Raw genomic sequence first — 18977 nt, forward strand, 5'->3', positions numbered from 1 at the left:
GTCCTGGGAAGACCTCCCGTTGCAGCGGAATGAGCCCCACTTCCAGGGCGTGCTGGTAGCAAATTTCCCACAGCCCACAGGGAGCAAACGATCCCAGGTGTGATGTATCACCAGGAGAGGCTGAGATGAGAGTAGGGGTTCACGCGTGTGCCCGGACCGAGGTTAATGATGGGATTAGAGCTAGGGTTAGATGCAGGGAAAGAGTGAGAGTTATAATTAGGGATAAAGCTAACAGGTGATCATTACTCGTCATGTAACATGATACAAAGGGTCAGAAGAGGAACTGATTCAGGGTTACAATTTGGACTTCGCAGACAACAGGAGCACTAAATGGTGCTGAGGGGGACTCAATAAAGTGGACCGGCCGCCTAATGTAAGCAATTGTGCACAAATATTGTACGATGACTAGCGTTGCCGGTGCTTTTTTCTTAAAGAGTCAGTTCTTGGCACCCATTCCCTACTTGACTCAGCCTAATCTTCAAGAATATTTGTCAAGAACTAAAAAAAATCCAGAAAAGGTTTAACCTCCCCCCGGTCTCCCGCGTGACAGGCGGGGATACTGACCATTATACTAACGAGGAGACGTGAGGGCATGAAATGAACAGCTGCTGATGTCTGCACAGCATCCAGCGACCACCTAGCTGGCCTAGGGGGTCTCATTTTCCCCCGTCAAACGGCTTGCCCGATCTAAGGCTAATTTCTTTCTTTTTATCGGCACCAGGCTTAAAACTCAGTTTAAGGCGATAGTTCCGGGCTATGTTTGACTCCAGAGTTGAATCTGTCATCCCGCATTTCCTCAGCAAATCAAGCTACCCATATCAAGTCTCATGAGCTGAGGACGGCAAAGTCCCTGTGGGCTTAGGACAGTCAAAGAAACCCCTGGGCTGCATGCTAAGCCCCTTTTCGGCTTCACTTTCCGAATCCTGCCCTAGCTTGCGATTAGTTTTTTTCTCACTTCTTGCCCCCATCTCCCACCTTGCCTCATGGTCTCCCCTCCTCTGCGCACCTGACAGTTTGCCTGCCCTTCCACTGCCTGTCTCCAGACTTTCCAAGGAGAAAAGGCAAAGCACTAAAGCGGGCCGGGCAACGGGTCAAGTTCCGCTTTCGGCGACTAGCAGGGAGGTAGCGTGGCCGAGCGGTCTAAGGCGCTGGATTAAGGCTCCAGTCTCTTCGGAGGCGTGGGTTCAAATCCCACCGCTGCCACTTTTCCTGGCCTTGCATTTTAAAGAAGAACGTAACGTTGACCTCTTCCTTCATTAGTGCCACCTCTGTCGCAATGAGCAAGCGGATGGTATGCCACACCCTGCAGGAAAAAGGTTTCGCTTCTGACGTCTTGCTTTTCTGGACATCCAGTCTCAAGTTTCCCATCTGGAACGGCGCTCCCTGCTGCTTTGTGAAGGCTTGCTGCAAGAGCCTTCGAAACCCAGGAGCTCTTGCGTTGAGCTGTGACGCGTCCTGGGAAGACCTCCCGTTGCAGCGGAATGAGCCCCACTTCCAGGGCGTGCTGGTAGCAAATTTCCCACAGCCCACAGGGAGCAAACGATCCCAGGTGTGATGTATCACCAGGAGAGGCTGAGATGAGAGTAGGGGTTCACGCGTGTGCCCGGACCGAGGTTAATGATGGGATTAGAGCTAGGGTTAGATGCAGGGAAAGAGTGAGAGTTATAATTAGGGATAAAGCTAACAGGTGATCATTACTCGTCATGTAACATGATACAAAGGGTCAGAAGAGGAACTGATTCAGGGTTACAATTTGGACTTCGCAGACAACAGGAGCACTAAATGGTGCTGAGGGGGACTCAATAAAGTGGACCGGCCGCCTAATGTAAGCAATTGTGCACAAATATTGTACGATGACTAGCGTTGCCGGTGCTTTTTTCTTAAAGAGTCAGTTCTTGGCACCCATTCCCTACTTGACTCAGCCTAATCTTCAAGAATATTTGTCAAGAACTAAAAAAAATCCAGAAACGGTTTAACCTCCCCGTCGGGGAATTGAACCCCGGTCTCCCGCGTGACAGGCGGGGATACTGACCACTATACTAACGAGGAGACGTGAGGGCATGAAATGAACAGCTGCTGATGTCTGCACAGCATCCAGCGACCACCTAGCTGGCCTAGGGGGGTCTCATTTTCCCCCGTCAAACGGCTTGCCCGATCTAAGGCTAATTTCTTTCTTTTTATCGGCACCAGGCTTAAAACTCAGTTTAAGGCGATAGTTCCGGGCTATGTTTGACTCCAGAGTTGAATCTGTCATCCCGCATTTCCTCAGCAAATCAAGCTACCCATCTCAAGTCTCATGAGCTGAGGACGGCAAAGTCCCTGTGGGCTTAGGACAGTCAAAGAAACCCCTGGGCTGCATGCTAAGCCCGTTTTCGGCTTCACTTTCCGAATCCTGCCCTAGCTTGCGATTAGTTTTTTTCTCACTTCTTGCCCCCATCTCCCACCTTGCCTCATGGTCTCCCCTCCTCTGCGCACCTGACAGTTTGCCTGCCCTTCCACTGCCTGTCTCCAGACTTTACAAGGAGAAAAGGCAAAGCACTAAAGCGGGCCGGGCAACGGGTCAAGTTCCGCTTTCGGCGACTAGCAGGGAGGTAGCGTGGCCGAGCGGTCTAAGGCGCTGGATTAAGGCTCCAGTCTCTTCGGAGGCGTGGGTTCAAATCCCACCGCTGCCACTTTTCCTGGCCTTGCATTTTAAAGAAGAACGTAACGTTGACCTCTTCCTTCATTAGTGCCACCTCTGTCGCAATGAGCAAGCGGATGGTATGCCACACCCTGCAGGAAAAAGGTTTCGCTTCTGACGTCTTGCTTTTCTGGACATCCAGTCTCAAGTTTCCCATCTGGAACGGCGCTCCCTGCTGCTTTGTGAAGGCTTGCTGCAAGAGCCTTCGAAACCCAGGAGCTCTTGCGTTGAGCTGTGACGCGTCCTGGGAAGACCTCCCGTTGCAGCGGAATGAGCCCCACTTCCAGGGCGTGCTGGTAGCAAATTTCCCACAGCCCACAGGGAGCAAACGATCCCAGGTGTGATGTATCACCAGGAGAGGCTGAGATGAGAGTAGGGGTTCACGCGTGTGCCCGGACCGAGGTTAATGATGGGATTAGAGCTAGGGTTAGATGCAGGGAAAGAGTGAGAGTTATAATTAGGGATAAAGCTAACAGGTGATCATTACTCGTCATGTAACATGATACAAAGGGTCAGAAGAGGAACTGATTCAGGGTTACAATTTGGACTTCGCAGACAACAGGAGCACTAAATGGTGCTGAGGGGGACTCAATAAAGTGGACCGGCCGCCTAATGTAAGCAATTGTGCACAAATATTGTACGATGACTAGCGTTGCCGGTGCTTTTTTCTTAAAGAGTCAGTTCTTGGCACCCATTCCCTACTTGACTCAGCCTAATCTTCAAGAATATTTGTCAAGAACTAAAAAAAATCCAGAAAAGGTTTAACCTCCCCGTCGGGGAATTGAACCCCGGTCTCCCGCGTGACAGGCGGGGATACTGACCACTATACTAACGAGGAGACGTGAGGGCATGAAATGAACAGCTGCTGATGTCTGCACAGCATCCAGCGACCACCTAGCTGGCCTAGGGGGTCTCATTTTCCCCCGTCAAACGGCTTGCCCGATCTAAGGCTAATTTCTTTCTTTTTATCGGCACCAGGCTTAAAACTCAGTTTAAGGCGATAGTTCCGGGCTATGTTTGACTCCAGAGTTGAATCTGTCATCCCGCATTTCCTCAGCAAATCAAGCTACCCATCTCAAGTCTCATGAGCTGAGGACGGCAAAGTCCCTGTGGGCTTAGGACAGTCAAAGAAACCCCTGGGCTGCATGCTAAGCCCCTTTTCGGCTTCACTTTCCGAATCCTGCCCTAGCTTGCGATTAGTTTTTTTCTCACTTCTTGCCCCCATCTCCCACCTTGCCTCATGGTCTCCCCTCCTCTGCGCACCTGACAGTTTGCCTGCCCTTCCACTGCCTGTCTCCAGACTTTCCAAGGAGAAAAGGCAAAGCACTAAAGCGGGCCGGGCAACGGGTCAAGTTCCGCTTTCGGCGACTAGCAGGGAGGTAGCGTGGCCGAGCGGTCTAAGGCGCTGGATTAAGGCTCCAGTCTCTTCGGAGGCGTGGGTTCAAATCCCACCGCTGCCACTTTTCCTGGCCTTGCATTTTAAAGAAGAACGTAACGTTGACCTCTTCCTTCATTAGTGCCACCTCTGTCGCAATGAGCAAGCGGATGGTATGCCACACCCTGCAGGAAAAAGGTTTCGCTTCTGACGTCTTGCTTTTCTGGACATCCAGTCTCAAGTTTCCCATCTGGAACGGCGCTCCCTGCTGCTTTGTGAAGGCTTGCTGCAAGACCCTTCGAAACCCAGGAGCTCTTGCGTTGAGCTGTGACGCGTCCTGGGAAGACCTCCCGTTGCAGCGGAATGAGCCCCACTTCCAGGGCGTGCTGGTAGCAAATTTCCCACAGCCCACAGGGAGCAAACGATCCCAGGTGTGATGTATCACCAGGAGAGGCTGAGATGAGAGTAGGGGTTCACGCGTGTGCCCGGACCGAGGTTAATGATGGGATTAGAGCTAGGGTTAGATGCAGGGAAAGAGTGAGAGTTATAATTAGGGATAAAGCTAACAGGTGATCATTACTCGTCATGTAACATGATACAAAGGGTCAGAAGAGGAACTGATTCAGGGTTACAATTTGGACTTCGCAGACAACAGGAGCACTAAATGGTGCTGAGGGGGACTCAATAAAGTGGACCGGCCGCCTAATGTAAGCAATTGTGCACAAATATTGTACGATGACTAGCGTTGCCGGTGCTTTTTTCTTAAAGAGTCAGTTCTTGGCACCCATTCCCTACTTGACTCAGCCTAATCTTCAAGAATATTTGTCAAGAACTAAAAAAAATCCAGAAAAGGTTTAACCTCCCCCCGGTCTCCCGCGTGACAGGCGGGGATACTGACCATTATACTAACGAGGAGACGTGAGGGCATGAAATGAACAGCTGCTGATGTCTGCACAGCATCCAGCGACCACCTAGCTGGCCTAGGGGGTCTCATTTTCCCCCGTCAAACGGCTTGCCCGATCTAAGGCTAATTTCTTTCTTTTTATCGGCACCAGGCTTAAAACTCAGTTTAAGGCGATAGTTCCGGGCTATGTTTGACTCCAGAGTTGAATCTGTCATCCCGCATTTCCTCAGCAAATCAAGCTACCCATATCAAGTCTCATGAGCTGAGGACGGCAAAGTCCCTGTGGGCTTAGGACAGTCAAAGAAACCCCTGGGCTGCATGCTAAGCCCCTTTTCGGCTTCACTTTCCGAATCCTGCCCTAGCTTGCGATTAGTTTTTTTCTCACTTCTTGCCCCCATCTCCCACCTTGCCTCATGGTCTCCCCTCCTCTGCGCACCTGACAGTTTGCCTGCCCTTCCACTGCCTGTCTCCAGACTTTCCAAGGAGAAAAGGCAAAGCACTAAAGCGGGCCGGGCAACGGGTCAAGTTCCGCTTTCGGCGACTAGCAGGGAGGTAGCGTGGCCGAGCGGTCTAAGGCGCTGGATTAAGGCTCCAGTCTCTTCGGAGGCGTGGGTTCAAATCCCACCGCTGCCACTTTTCCTGGCCTTGCATTTTAAAGAAGAACGTAACGTTGACCTCTTCCTTCATTAGTGCCACCTCTGTCGCAATGAGCAAGCGGATGGTATGCCACACCCTGCAGGAAAAAGGTTTCGCTTCTGACGTCTTGCTTTTCTGGACATCCAGTCTCAAGTTTCCCATCTGGAACGGCGCTCCCTGCTGCTTTGTGAAGGCTTGCTGCAAGAGCCTTCGAAACCCAGGAGCTCTTGCGTTGAGCTGTGACGCGTCCTGGGAAGACCTCCCGTTGCAGCGGAATGAGCCCCACTTCCAGGGCGTGCTGGTAGCAAATTTCCCACAGCCCACAGGGAGCAAACGATCCCAGGTGTGATGTATCACCAGGAGAGGCTGAGATGAGAGTAGGGGTTCACGCGTGTGCCCGGACCGAGGTTAATGATGGGATTAGAGCTAGGGTTAGATGCAGGGAAAGAGTGAGAGTTATAATTAGGGATAAAGCTAACAGGTGATCATTACTCGTCATGTAACATGATACAAAGGGTCAGAAGAGGAACTGATTCAGGGTTACAATTTGGACTTCGCAGACAACAGGAGCACTAAATGGTGCTGAGGGGGACTCAATAAAGTGGACCGGCCGCCTAATGTAAGCAATTGTGCACAAATATTGTACGATGACTAGCGTTGCCGGTGCTTTTTTCTTAAAGAGTCAGTTCTTGGCACCCATTCCCTACTTGACTCAGCCTAATCTTCAAGAATATTTGTCAAGAACTAAAAAAAATCCAGAAACGGTTTAACCTCCCCGTCGGGGAATTGAACCCCGGTCTCCCGCGTGACAGGCGGGGATACTGACCACTATACTAACGAGGAGACGTGAGGGCATGAAATGAACAGCTGCTGATGTCTGCACAGCATCCAGCGACCACCTAGCTGGCCTAGGGGGGTCTCATTTTCCCCCGTCAAACGGCTTGCCCGATCTAAGGCTAATTTCTTTCTTTTTATCGGCACCAGGCTTAAAACTCAGTTTAAGGCGATAGTTCCGGGCTATGTTTGACTCCAGAGTTGAATCTGTCATCCCGCATTTCCTCAGCAAATCAAGCTACCCATCTCAAGTCTCATGAGCTGAGGACGGCAAAGTCCCTGTGGGCTTAGGACAGTCAAAGAAACCCCTGGGCTGCATGCTAAGCCCGTTTTCGGCTTCACTTTCCGAATCCTGCCCTAGCTTGCGATTAGTTTTTTTCTCACTTCTTGCCCCCATCTCCCACCTTGCCTCATGGTCTCCCCTCCTCTGCGCACCTGACAGTTTGCCTGCCCTTCCACTGCCTGTCTCCAGACTTTACAAGGAGAAAAGGCAAAGCACTAAAGCGGGCCGGGCAACGGGTCAAGTTCCGCTTTCGGCGACTAGCAGGGAGGTAGCGTGGCCGAGCGGTCTAAGGCGCTGGATTAAGGCTCCAGTCTCTTCGGAGGCGTGGGTTCAAATCCCACCGCTGCCACTTTTCCTGGCCTTGCATTTTAAAGAAGAACGTAACGTTGACCTCTTCCTTCATTAGTGCCACCTCTGTCGCAATGAGCAAGCGGATGGTATGCCACACCCTGCAGGAAAAAGGTTTCGCTTCTGACGTCTTGCTTTTCTGGACATCCAGTCTCAAGTTTCCCATCTGGAACGGCGCTCCCTGCTGCTTTGTGAAGGCTTGCTGCAAGAGCCTTCGAAACCCAGGAGCTCTTGCGTTGAGCTGTGACGCGTCCTGGGAAGACCTCCCGTTGCAGCGGAATGAGCCCCACTTCCAGGGCGTGCTGGTAGCAAATTTCCCACAGCCCACAGGGAGCAAACGATCCCAGGTGTGATGTATCACCAGGAGAGGCTGAGATGAGAGTAGGGGTTCACGCGTGTGCCCGGACCGAGGTTAATGATGGGATTAGAGCTAGGGTTAGATGCAGGGAAAGAGTGAGAGTTATAATTAGGGATAAAGCTAACAGGTGATCATTACTCGTCATGTAACATGATACAAAGGGTCAGAAGAGGAACTGATTCAGGGTTACAATTTGGACTTCGCAGACAACAGGAGCACTAAATGGTGCTGAGGGGGACTCAATAAAGTGGACCGGCCGCCTAATGTAAGCAATTGTGCACAAATATTGTACGATGACTAGCGTTGCCGGTGCTTTTTTCTTAAAGAGTCAGTTCTTGGCACCCATTCCCTACTTGACTCAGCCTAATCTTCAAGAATATTTGTCAAGAACTAAAAAAAATCCAGAAAAGGTTTAACCTCCCCGTCGGGGAATTGAACCCCGGTCTCCCGCGTGACAGGCGGGGATACTGACCACTATACTAACGAGGAGACGTGAGGGCATGAAATGAACAGCTGCTGATGTCTGCACAGCATCCAGCGACCACCTAGCTGGCCTAGGGGGGTCTCATTTTCCCCCGTCAAACGGCTTGCCCGATCTAAGGCTAATTTCTTTCTTTTTATCGGCACCAGGCTTAAAACTCAGTTTAAGGCGATAGTTCCGGGCTATGTTTGACTCCAGAGTTGAATCTGTCATCCCGCATTTCCTCAGCAAATCAAGCTACCCATCTCAAGTCTCATGAGCTGAGGACGGCAAAGTCCCTGTGGGCTTAGGACAGTCAAAGAAACCCCTGGGCTGCATGCTAAGCCCCTTTTCGGCTTCACTTTCCGAATCCTGCCCTAGCTTGCGATTAGTTTTTTTCTCACTTCTTGCCCCCATCTCCCACCTTGCCTCATGGTCTCCCCTCCTCTGCGCACCTGACAGTTTGCCTGCCCTTCCACTGCCTGTCTCCAGACTTTCCAAGGAGAAAAGGCAAAGCACTAAAGCGGGCCGGGCAACGGGTCAAGTTCCGCTTTCGGCGACTAGCAGGGAGGTAGCGTGGCCGAGCGGTCTAAGGCGCTGGATTAAGGCTCCAGTCTCTTCGGAGGCGTGGGTTCAAATCCCACCGCTGCCACTTTTCCTGGCCTTGCATTTTAAAGAAGAACGTAACGTTGACCTCTTCCTTCATTAGTGCCACCTCTGTCGCAATGAGCAAGCGGATGGTATGCCACACCCTGCAGGAAAAAGGTTTCGCTTCTGACGTCTTGCTTTTCTGGACATCCAGTCTCAAGTTTCCCATCTGGAACGGCGCTCCCTGCTGCTTTGTGAAGGCTTGCTGCAAGAGCCTTCGAAACCCAGGAGCTCTTGCGTTGAGCTGTGACGCGTCCTGGGAAGACCTCCCGTTGCAGCGGAATGAGCCCCACTTCCAGGGCGTGCTGGTAGCAAATTTCCCACAGCCCACAGGGAGCAAACGATCCCAGGTGTGATGTATCACCAGGAGAGGCTGAGATGAGAGTAGGGGTTCACGCGTGTGCCCGGACCGAGGTTAATGATGGGATTAGAGCTAGGGTTAGATGCAGGGAAAGAGTGAGAGTTATAATTAGGGATAAAGCTAACAGGTGATCATTACTCGTCATGTAACATGATACAAAGGGTCAGAAGAGGAACTGATTCAGGGTTACAATTTGGACTTCGCAGACAACAGGAGCACTAAATGGTGCTGAGGGGGACTCAATAAAGTGGACCGGCCGCCTAATGTAAGCAATTGTGCACAAATATTGTACGATGACTAGCGTTGCCGGTGCTTTTTTCTTAAAGAGTCAGTTCTTGGCACCCATTCCCTACTTGACTCAGCCTAATCTTCAAGAATATTTGTCAAGAACTAAAAAAAATCCAGAAACGGTTTAACCTCCCCGTCGGGGAATTGAACCCCGGTCTCCCGCGTGACAGGCGGGGATACTGACCACTATACTAACGAGGAGACGTGAGGGCATGAAATGAACAGCTGCTGATGTCTGCACAGCATCCAGCGACCACCTAGCTGGCCTAGGGGGGTCTCATTTTCCCCCGTCAAACGGCTTGCCCGATCTAAGGCTAATTTCTTTCTTTTTATCGGCACCAGGCTTAAAACTCAGTTTAAGGCGATAGTTCCGGGCTATGTTTGACTCCAGAGTTGAATCTGTCATCCCGCATTTCCTCAGCAAATCAAGCTACCCATCTCAAGTCTCATGAGCTGAGGACGGCAAAGTCCCTGTGGGCTTAGGACAGTCAAAGAAACCCCTGGGCTGCATGCTAAGCCCCTTTTCGGCTTCACTTTCCGAATCCTGCCCTAGCTTGCGATTAGTTTTTTTCTCACTTCTTGCCCCCATCTCCACCTTGCCTCATGGTCTCCCCTCCTCTGCGCACCTGACAGTTTGCCTGCCCTTCCACTGCCTGTCTCCAGACTTTCCAAGGAGAAAAGGCAAAGCACTAAAGCGGGCCGGGCAACGGGTCAAGTTCCGCTTTCGGCGACTAGCAGGGAGGTAGCGTGGCCGAGCGGTCTAAGGCGCTGGATTAAGGCTCCAGTCTCTTCGGAGGCGTGGGTTCAAATCCCACCGCTGCCACTTTTCCTGGCCTTGCATTTTAAAGAAGAACGTAACGTTGACCTCTTCCTTCATTAGTGCCACCTCTGTCGCAATGAGCAAGCGGATGGTATGCCACACCCTGCAGGAAAAAGGTTTCGCTTCTGACGTCTTGCTTTTCTGGACATCCAGTCTCAAGTTTCCCATCTGGAACGGCGCTCCCTGCTGCTTTGTGAAGGCTTGCTGCAAGAGCCTTCGAAACCCAGGAGCTCTTGCGTTGAGCTGTGACGCGTCCTGGGAAGACCTCCCGTTGCAGCGGAATGAGCCCCACTTCCAGGGCGTGCTGGTAGCAAATTTCCCACAGCCCACAGGGAGCAAACGATCCCAGGTGTGATGTATCACCAGGAGAGGCTGAGATGAGAGTAGGGGTTCACGCGTGTGCCCGGACCGAGGTTAATGATGGGATTAGAGCTAGGGTTAGATGCAGGGAAAGAGTGAGAGTTATAATTAGGGATAAAGCTAACAGGTGATCATTACTCGTCATGTAACATGATACAAAGGGTCAGAAGAGGAACTGATTCAGGGTTACAATTTGGACTTCGCAGACAACAGGAGCACTAAATGGTGCTGAGGGGGACTCAATAAAGTGGACCGGCCGCCTAATGTAAGCAATTGTGCACAAATATTGTACGATGACTAGCGTTGCCGGTGCTTTTTTCTTAAAGAGTCAGTTCTTGGCACCCATTCCCTACTTGACTCAGCCTAATCTTCAAGAATATTTGTCAAGAACTAAAAAAAATCCAGAAACGGTTTAACCTCCCCGTCGGGGAATTGAACCCCGGTCTCCCGCGTGACAGGCGGGGATACTGACCACTATACTAACGAGGAGACGTGAGGGCATGAAATGAACAGCTGCTGATGTCTGCACAGCATCCAGCGACCACCTAGCTGGCCTAGGGGGGTCTCATTTTCCCCCGTCAAACGGCTTGCCCGATCTAAGGCTAATTTCTTTCTTTTTATCGGCACCAGGCTTAAAACTCAGTTTAAGGCGATAGTTCCGGGCTATGTTTGACTCCAGAGTTGAATCTGTCATCCCGCATTTCCTCAGCAAATCAAGCTACCCATCTCAAGTCTCATGAGCTGAGGACGGCAAAGTCCCTGTGGGCTTAGGACAGTCAAAGAAACCCCTGGGCTGCATGCTAAGCCCGTTTTCGGCTTCACTTTCCGAATCCTGCCCTAGCTTGCGATTAGTTTTTTTCTCACTTCTTGCCCCCATCTCCCACCTTGCCTCATGGTCTCCCCTCCTCTGCGCACCTGACAGTTTGCCTGCCCTTCCACTGCCTGTCTCCAGACTTTACAAGGAGAAAAGGCAAAGCACTAAAGCGGGCCGGGCAACGGGTCAAGTTCCGCTTTCGGCGACTAGCAGGGAGGTAGCGTGGCCGAGCGGTCTAAGGCGCTGGATTAAGGCTCCAGTCTCTTCGGAGGCGTGGGTTCAAATCCCACCGCTGCCACTTTTCCTGGCCTTGCATTTTAAAGAAGAACGTAACGTTGACCTCTTCCTTCATTAGTGCCACCTCTGTCGCAATGAGCAAGCGGATGGTATGCCACACCCTGCAGGAAAAAGGTTTCGCTTCTGACGTCTTGCTTTTCTGGACATCCAGTCTCAAGTTTCCCATCTGGAACGGCGTTCCCTGCTGCTTTGTGAAGGCTTGCTGCAAGAGCCTTCGAAACCCAGGAGCTCTTGCGTTGAGCTGTGACGCGTCCTGGGAAGACCTCCCGTTGCAGCGGAATGAGCCCCACTTCCAGGGCGTGCTGGTAGCAAATTTCCCACAGCCCACAGGGAGCAAACGATCCCAGGTGTGATGTATCACCAGGAGAGGCTGAGATGAGAGTAGGGGTTCACGCGTGTGCCCGGACCGAGGTTAATGATGGGATTAGAGCTAGGGTTAGATGCAGGGAAAGAGTGAGAGTTATAATTAGGGATAAAGCTAACAGGTGATCATTACTCGTCATGTAACATGATACAAAGGGTCAGAAGAGGAACTGATTCAGGGTTACAATTTGGACTTCGCAGACAACAGGAGCACTAAATGGTGCTGAGGGGGACTCAATAAAGTGGACCGGCCGCCTAATGTAAGCAATTGTGCACAAATATTGTACGATGACTAGCGTTGCCGGTGCTTTTTTCTTAAAGAGTCAGTTCTTGGCACCCATTCCCTACTTGACTCAGCCTAATCTTCAAGAATATTTGTCAAGAACTAAAAAAAATCCAGAAAAGGTTTAACCTCCCCGTCGGGGAATTGAACCCCGGTCTCCCGCGTGACAGGCGGGGATACTGACCACTATACTAACGAGGAGACGTGAGGGCATGAAATGAACAGCTGCTGATGTCTGCACAGCATCCAGCGACCACCTAGCTGGCCTAGGGGGGTCTCATTTTCCCCCGTCAAACGGCTTGCCCGATCTAAGGCTAATTTCTTTCTTTTTATCGGCACCAGGCTTAAAACTCAGTTTAAGGCGATAGTTCCGGGCTATGTTTGACTCCAGAGTTGAATCTGTCATCCCGCATTTCCTCAGCAAATCAAGCTACCCATCTCAAGTCTCATGAGCTGAGGACGGCAAAGTCCCTGTGGGCTTAGGACAGTCAAAGAAACCCCTGGGCTGCATGCTAAGCCCCTTTTCGGCTTCACTTTCCGAATCCTGCCCTAGCTTGCGATTAGTTTTTTTCTCACTTCTTGCCCCCATCTCCCACCTTGCCTCATGGTCTCCCCTCCTCTGCGCACCTGACAGTTTGCCTGCCCTTCCACTGCCTGTCTCCAGACTTTCCAAGGAGAAAAGGCAAAGCACTAAAGCGGGCCGGGCAACGGGTCAAGTTCCGCTTTCGGCGACTAGCAGGGAGGTAGCGTGGCCGAGCGGTCTAAGGCGCTGGATTAAGGCTCCAGTCTCTTCGGAGGCGTGGGTTCAAATCCCACCGCTGCCACTTTTCCTGGCCTTGCATTTTAAAGAAGAACGTAACGTTGACCTCTTCCTTCATTAGTGCCACCTCTGTCGCAATGAGCAAGCGGATGGTATGCCACACCCTGCAGGAAAAAGGTTTCGCTTCTGACGTCTTGCTTTTCTGGACATCCAGTCTCAAGTTTCCCATCTGGAACGGCGCTCCCTGCTGCTTTGTGAAGGCTTGCTGCAAGAGCCTTCGAAACCCAGGAGCTCTTGCGTTGAGCTGTGACGCGTCCTGGGAAGACCTCCCGTTGCAGCGGAATGAGCCCCACTTCCAGGGCGTGCTGGTAGCAAATTTCCCACAGCCCACAGGGAGCAAACGATCCCAGGTGTGATGTATCACCAGGAGAGGCTGAGATGAGAGTAGGGGTTCACGCGTGTGCCCGGACCGAGGTTAATGATGGGATTAGAGCTAGGGTTAGATGCAGGGAAAGAGTGAGAGTTATAATTAGGGATAAAGCTAACAGGTGATCATTACTCGTCATGTAACATGATACAAAGGGTCAGAAGAGGAACTGATTCAGGGTTACAATTTGGACTTCGCAGACAACAGGAGCACTAAATGGTGCTGAGGGGGACTCAATAAAGTGGACCGGCCGCCTAATGTAAGCAATTGTGCACAAATATTGTACGATGACTAGCGTTGCCGGTGCTTTTTTCTTAAAGAGTCAGTTCTTGGCACCCATTCCCTACTTGACTCAGCCTAATCTTCAAGAATATTTGTCAAGAACTAAAAAAAATCCAGAAAAGGTTTAACCTCCCCGTCGGGGAATTGAACCCCGGTCTCCCGCGTGACAGGCGGGGATACTGACCACTATACTAACGAGGAGACGTGAGGGCATGAAATGAACAGCTGCTGATGTCTGCACAGCATCCAGCGACCACCTAGCTGGCCTAGGGGGTCTCATTTTCCCCCGTCAAACGGCTTGCCCGATCTAAGGCTAATTTCTTTCTTTTTATCGGCACCAGGCTTAAAACTCAGTTTAAGGCGATAGTTCCGGGCTATGTTTGACTCCAGAGTTGAATCTGTCATCCCGCATTTCCTCAGCAAATCAAGCTACCCATCTCAAGTCTCATGAGCTGAGGACGGCAAAGTCCCTGTGGGCTTAGGACAGTCAAAGAAACCCCTGGGCTGCATGCTAAGCCCCTTTTCGGCTTCACTTTCCGAATCCTGCCCTAGCTTGCGATTAGTTTTTTTCTCACTTCTTGCCCCCATCTCCCACCTTGCCTCATGGTCTCCCCTCCTCTGCGCACCTGACAGTTTGCCTGCCCTTCCACTGCCTGTCTCCAGACTTTCCAAGGAGAAAAGGCAAAGCACTAAAGCGGGCCGGGCAACGGGTCAAGTTCCGCTTTCGGCGACTAGCAGGGAGGTAGCGTGGCCGAGCGGTCTAAGGCGCTGGATGAAGGCTCCAGTCTCTTCGGAGGCGTGGGTTCAAATCCCACCGCTGCCACTTTTCATGGCCTTGCATTTTAAAGAAGAACGTAACGTTGACCTCTTCCTTCATTAGTGCCACCTCTGTCGCAATGAGCAAGCGGATGGTATGCCACACCCTGCAGGAAAAAGGTTTCGCTTCTGACGTCTTGCTTTTCTGGACATCCAGTCTCAAGTTTCCCATCTGGAACGGCGCTCCCTGCTGCTTTGTGAAGGCCTGCTGCAAGAGCCTTCGAAACCCAGGAGCTCTTGCGTTGAGCTGTGACGCGTCCTGGGAAGACCTCCCGTTGCAGCGGAATGAGCCCCACTTCCAGGGCGTGCTGGTAGCAAATTTCCCACAGCCCACAGGGAGCAAACGATCCCAGGTGTGATGTATCACCAGGAGAGGCTGAGATGAGAGTAGGGGTTCACGCGTGTGCCCGGACCGAGGTTAATGATGGGATTAGAGCTAGGGTTAGATGCAGGGAAAGAGTGAGAGTTATAATTAGGGATAAAGCTAACAGGTGATCATTACTCGTCATGTAACATGATACAAAGGGTCAGAAGAGGAACTGATTCAGGGTTACAATTTGGACTTCGCAGACAACAGGAGCACTAAATGGTGCTGAGGGGGACTCAATAAAGTGGACCGGCCGCCTAATGTAAGCAATTGTGCACAAATATTGTACGATGACTAGCGTTGCCGGTGCTTTTTTCTTAAAGAGTCAGTTCTTGGCACCCATTCCCTACTTGACTCAGCCTAATCTTCAAGAATATTTGTCAAGAACTAAAAAAAATCCAGAAAAGGTTTAACCTCCCCGTCGGGGAATTGAACCCCGGTCTCCCGCGTGACAGGCGGGGATACTGACCACTATACTAACGAGGAGACGTGAGGGCATGAAATGAACAGCTGCTGATGTCTGCACAGCATCCAGCGACCACCTAGCTGGCCTAGGGGGTCTCATTTTCCCCCGTCAAACGGCTTGCCCGATCTAAGGCTAATTTCTTTCTTTTTATCGGCACCAGGCTTAAAACTCAGTTAAAGGCGATAGTTCCGGGCTATGTTTGACTCCAGAGTTGAATCTGTCATCCCGCATTTCCTCAGCAAATCAAGCTACCCATCTCAAGTCTCATGAGCTGAGGACGGCAAAGTCCCTGTGGGCTTAGGACAGTCAAAGAAACCCCTGGGCTGCATGCTAAGCCCCTTTTCGGCTTCACTTTCCGAATCCTGCCCTAGCTTGCGATTAGTTTTTTTCTCACTTCTTGCCCCCATCTCCCACCTTGCCTCATGGTCTCCCCTCCTCTGCGCACCTGACAGTTTGCCTGCCCTTCCACTGCCTGTCTCCAGACTTTCCAAGGAGAAAAGGCAAAGCACTAAAGCGGGCCGGGCAACGGGTCAAGTTCCGCTTTCGGCGACTAGCAGGGAGGTAGCGTGGCCGAGCGGTCTAAGGCGCTGGATGAAGGCTCCAGTCTCTTCGGAGGCGTGGGTTCAAATCCCACCGCTGCCACTTTTCATGGCCTTGCATTTTAAAGAAGAACGTAACGTTGACCTCTTCCTTCATTAGTGCCACCTCTGTCGCAATGAGCAAGCGGATGGTATGCCACACCCTGCAGGAAAAAGGTTTCGCTTCTGACGTCTTGCTTTTCTGGACATCCAGTCTCAAGTTTCCCATCTGGAACGGCGCTCCCTGCTGCTTTGTGAAGGCCTGCTGCAAGAGCCTTCGAAACCCAGGAGCTCTTGCGTTGAGCTGTGACGCGTCCTGGGAAGACCTCCCGTTGCAGCGGAATGAGCCCCACTTCCAGGGCGTGCTGGTAGCAAATTTCCCACAGCCCACAGGGAGCAAACGATCCCAGGTGTGATGTATCACCAGGAGAGGCTGAGATGAGAGTAGGGGTTCACGCGTGTGCCCGGACCGAGGTTAATGATGGGATTAGAGCTAGGGTTAGATGCAGGGAAAGAGTGAGAGTTATAATTAGGGATAAAGCTAACAGGTGATCATTACTCGTCATGTAACATGATACAAAGGGTCAGAAGAGGAACTGATTCAGGGTTACAATTTGGACTTCGCAGACAACAGGAGCACTAAATGGTGCTGAGGGGGACTCAATAAAGTGGACCGGCCGCCTAATGTAAGCAATTGTGCACAAATATTGTACGATGACTAGCGTTGCCGGTGCTTTTTTCTTAAAGAGTCAGTTCTTGGCACCCATTCCCTACTTGACTCAGCCTAATCTTCAAGAATATTTGTCAAGAACTAAAAAAAATCCAGAAACGGTTTAACCTCCCCGTCGGGGAATTGAACCCCGGTCTCCCGCGTGACAGGCGGGGATACTGACCACTATACTAACGAGGAGACGTGAGGGCATGAAATGAACAGCTGCTGATGTCTGCACAGCATCCAGCGACCACCTAGCTGGCCTAGGGGGGTCTCATTTTCCCCCGTCAAACGGCTTGCCCGATCTAAGGCTAATTTCTTTCTTTTTATCGGCACCAGGCTTAAAACTCAGTTTAAGGCGATAGTTCCGGGCTATGTTTGACTCCAGAGTTGAATCTGTCATCCCGCATTTCCTCAGCAAATCAAGCTACCCATCTCAAGTCTCATGAGCTGAGGACGGCAAAGTCCCTGTGGGCTTAGGACAGTCAAAGAAACCCCTGGGCTGCATGCTAAGCCCCTTTTCGGCTTCACTTTCCGAATCCTGCCCTAGCTTGCGATTAGTTTTTTTCTCACTTCTTGCCCCCATCTCCCACCTTGCCTCATGGTCTCCCCTCCTCTGCGCACCTGACAGTTTGCCTGCCCTTCCACTGCCTGTCTCCAGACTTTCCAAGGAGAAAAGGCAAAGCACTAAAGCGGGCCGGGCAACGGGTCAAGTTCCGCTTTCGGCGACTAGCAGGGAGGTAGCGTGGCCGAGCGGTCTAAGGCGCTGGATTAAGGCTCCAGTCTCTTCGGAGGCGTGGGTTCAAATCCCACCGCTGCCACTTTTCCTGGCCTTGCATTTTAAAGAAGAACGTAACGTTGACCTCTTCCTTCATTAGTGCCACCTCTGTCGCAATGAGCAAGCGGATGGTATGCCACACCCTGCAGGAAAAAGGTTTCGCTTCTGACGTCTTGCTTTTCTGGACATCCAGTCTCAAGTTTCCCATCTGGAACGGCGCTCCCTGCTGCTTTGTGAAGGCTTGCTGCAAGAGCCTTCGAAACCCAGGAGCTCTTGCGTTGAGCTGTGACGCGTCCTGGGAAGACCTCCCGTTGCAGCGGAATGAGCCCCACTTCCAGGGCGTGCTGGTAGCAAATTTCCCACAGCCCACAGGGAGCAAACGATCCCAGGTGTGATGTATCACCAGGAGAGGCTGAGATGAGAGTAGGGGTTCACGCGTGTGCCCGGACCGAGGTTAATGATGGGATTAGAGCTAGGGTTAGATGCAGGGAAAGAGTGAGAGTTATAATTAGGGATAAAGCTAACAGGTGATCATTACTCGTCATGTAACATGATACAAAGGGTCAGAAGAGGAACTGATTCAGGGTTACAATTTGGACTTCGCAGACAACAGGAGCACTAAATGGTGCTGAGGGGGACTCAATAAAGTGGACCGGCCGCCTAATGTAAGCAATTGTGCACAAATATTGTACGATGACTAGCGTTGCCGGTGCTTTTTTCTTAAAGAGTCAGTTCTTGGCACCCATTCCCTACTTGACTCAGCCTAATCTTCAAGAATATTTGTCAAGAACTAAAAAAAATCCAGAAAAGGTTTAACCTCCCCGTCGGGGAATTGAACCCCGGTCTCCCGCGTGACAGGCGGGGATACTGACCACTATACTAACGAGGAGACGTGAGGGCATGAAATGAACAGCTGCTGATGTCTGCACAGCATCCAGCGACCACCTAGCTGGCCTAGGGGGGTCTCATTTTCCCCCGTCAAACGGCTTGCCCGATCTAAGGCTAATTTCTTTCTTTTTATCGGCACCAGGCTTAAAACTCAGTTTAAGGCGATAGTTCCGGGCTATGTTTGACTCCAGAGTTGAATCTGTCATCCCGCATTTCCTCAGCAAATCAAGCTACCCATCTCAAGTCTCATGAGCTGAGGACGGCAAAGTCCCTGTGGGCTTAGGACAGTCAAAGAAACCCCTGGGCTGCATGCTAAGCCCCTTTTCGGCTTCACTTTCCGAATCCTGCCCTAGCTTGCGATTAGTTTTTTTCTCACTTCTTGCCCCCATCTCCCACCTTGCCTCATGGTCTCCCCTCCTCTGCGCACCTGACAGTTTGCCTGCCCTTCCACTGCCTGTCTCCAGACTTTCCAAGGAGAAAAGGCAAAGCACTAAAGCGGGCCGGGCAACGGGTCAAGTTCCGCTTTCGGCGACTAGCAGGGAGGTAGCGTGGCCGAGCGGTCTAAGGCGCTGGATTAAGGCTCCAGTCTCTTCGGAGGCGTGGGTTCAAATCCCACCGCTGCCACTTTTCCTGGCCTTGCATTTTAAAGAAGAACGTAACGTTGACCTCTTCCTTCATTAGTGCCACCTCTGTCGCAATGAGCAAGCGGATGGTATGCCACACCCTGCAGGAAAAAGGTTTCGCTTCTGACGTCTTGCTTTTCTGGACATCCAGTCTCAAGTTTCCCATCT

General features: G+C 51.5%; 11 non-coding genes across 11 annotated transcripts; all 11 read right to left on the bottom strand.

The window, feature by feature from the left end:
• Positions 1-1977: 1977 nt before the first annotated feature.
• On the bottom strand, positions 1978-2049 carry TRNAD-GUC (transfer RNA aspartic acid (anticodon GUC)). Its single transcript has one exon. It is a non-coding gene; the product is annotated as a tRNA-Asp (tRNA).
• Positions 2050-3446: 1397 nt separating this feature from the next.
• Positions 3447-3518, bottom strand: TRNAD-GUC (transfer RNA aspartic acid (anticodon GUC)). The gene has a single exon. It is a non-coding gene; the product is annotated as a tRNA-Asp (tRNA).
• A 2848-nt stretch (positions 3519-6366) lies between these two features.
• Positions 6367-6438, bottom strand: TRNAD-GUC (transfer RNA aspartic acid (anticodon GUC)). The gene has a single exon. It is a non-coding gene; the product is annotated as a tRNA-Asp (tRNA).
• Positions 6439-7835: 1397 nt separating this feature from the next.
• Positions 7836-7907, bottom strand: TRNAD-GUC (transfer RNA aspartic acid (anticodon GUC)). The gene has a single exon. It is a non-coding gene; the product is annotated as a tRNA-Asp (tRNA).
• A 1397-nt stretch (positions 7908-9304) lies between these two features.
• Positions 9305-9376, bottom strand: TRNAD-GUC (transfer RNA aspartic acid (anticodon GUC)). Its single transcript has one exon. It is a non-coding gene; the product is annotated as a tRNA-Asp (tRNA).
• A 1396-nt stretch (positions 9377-10772) lies between these two features.
• TRNAD-GUC (transfer RNA aspartic acid (anticodon GUC)) lies at positions 10773-10844 on the bottom strand. Its single transcript has one exon. It is a non-coding gene; the product is annotated as a tRNA-Asp (tRNA).
• Positions 10845-12241: 1397 nt separating this feature from the next.
• On the bottom strand, positions 12242-12313 carry TRNAD-GUC (transfer RNA aspartic acid (anticodon GUC)). The gene has a single exon. It is a non-coding gene; the product is annotated as a tRNA-Asp (tRNA).
• A 1397-nt stretch (positions 12314-13710) lies between these two features.
• On the bottom strand, positions 13711-13782 carry TRNAD-GUC (transfer RNA aspartic acid (anticodon GUC)). Its single transcript has one exon. It is a non-coding gene; the product is annotated as a tRNA-Asp (tRNA).
• Positions 13783-15178: 1396 nt separating this feature from the next.
• TRNAD-GUC (transfer RNA aspartic acid (anticodon GUC)) lies at positions 15179-15250 on the bottom strand. The gene has a single exon. It is a non-coding gene; the product is annotated as a tRNA-Asp (tRNA).
• A 1396-nt stretch (positions 15251-16646) lies between these two features.
• TRNAD-GUC (transfer RNA aspartic acid (anticodon GUC)) lies at positions 16647-16718 on the bottom strand. The gene has a single exon. It is a non-coding gene; the product is annotated as a tRNA-Asp (tRNA).
• A 1397-nt stretch (positions 16719-18115) lies between these two features.
• Positions 18116-18187, bottom strand: TRNAD-GUC (transfer RNA aspartic acid (anticodon GUC)). The gene has a single exon. It is a non-coding gene; the product is annotated as a tRNA-Asp (tRNA).
• Positions 18188-18977: the final 790 nt, after the last annotated feature.

The sequence above is a fragment of the Ambystoma mexicanum genome, unplaced genomic scaffold, assembly GCF_040938575.1.
Source record: "Ambystoma mexicanum isolate Mex_15411 unplaced genomic scaffold, UKY_AmexF1_1 Mex_scaf20, whole genome shotgun sequence".
NCBI classification, from domain to species: Eukaryota; Metazoa; Chordata; class Amphibia; order Caudata; family Ambystomatidae; genus Ambystoma; species Ambystoma mexicanum.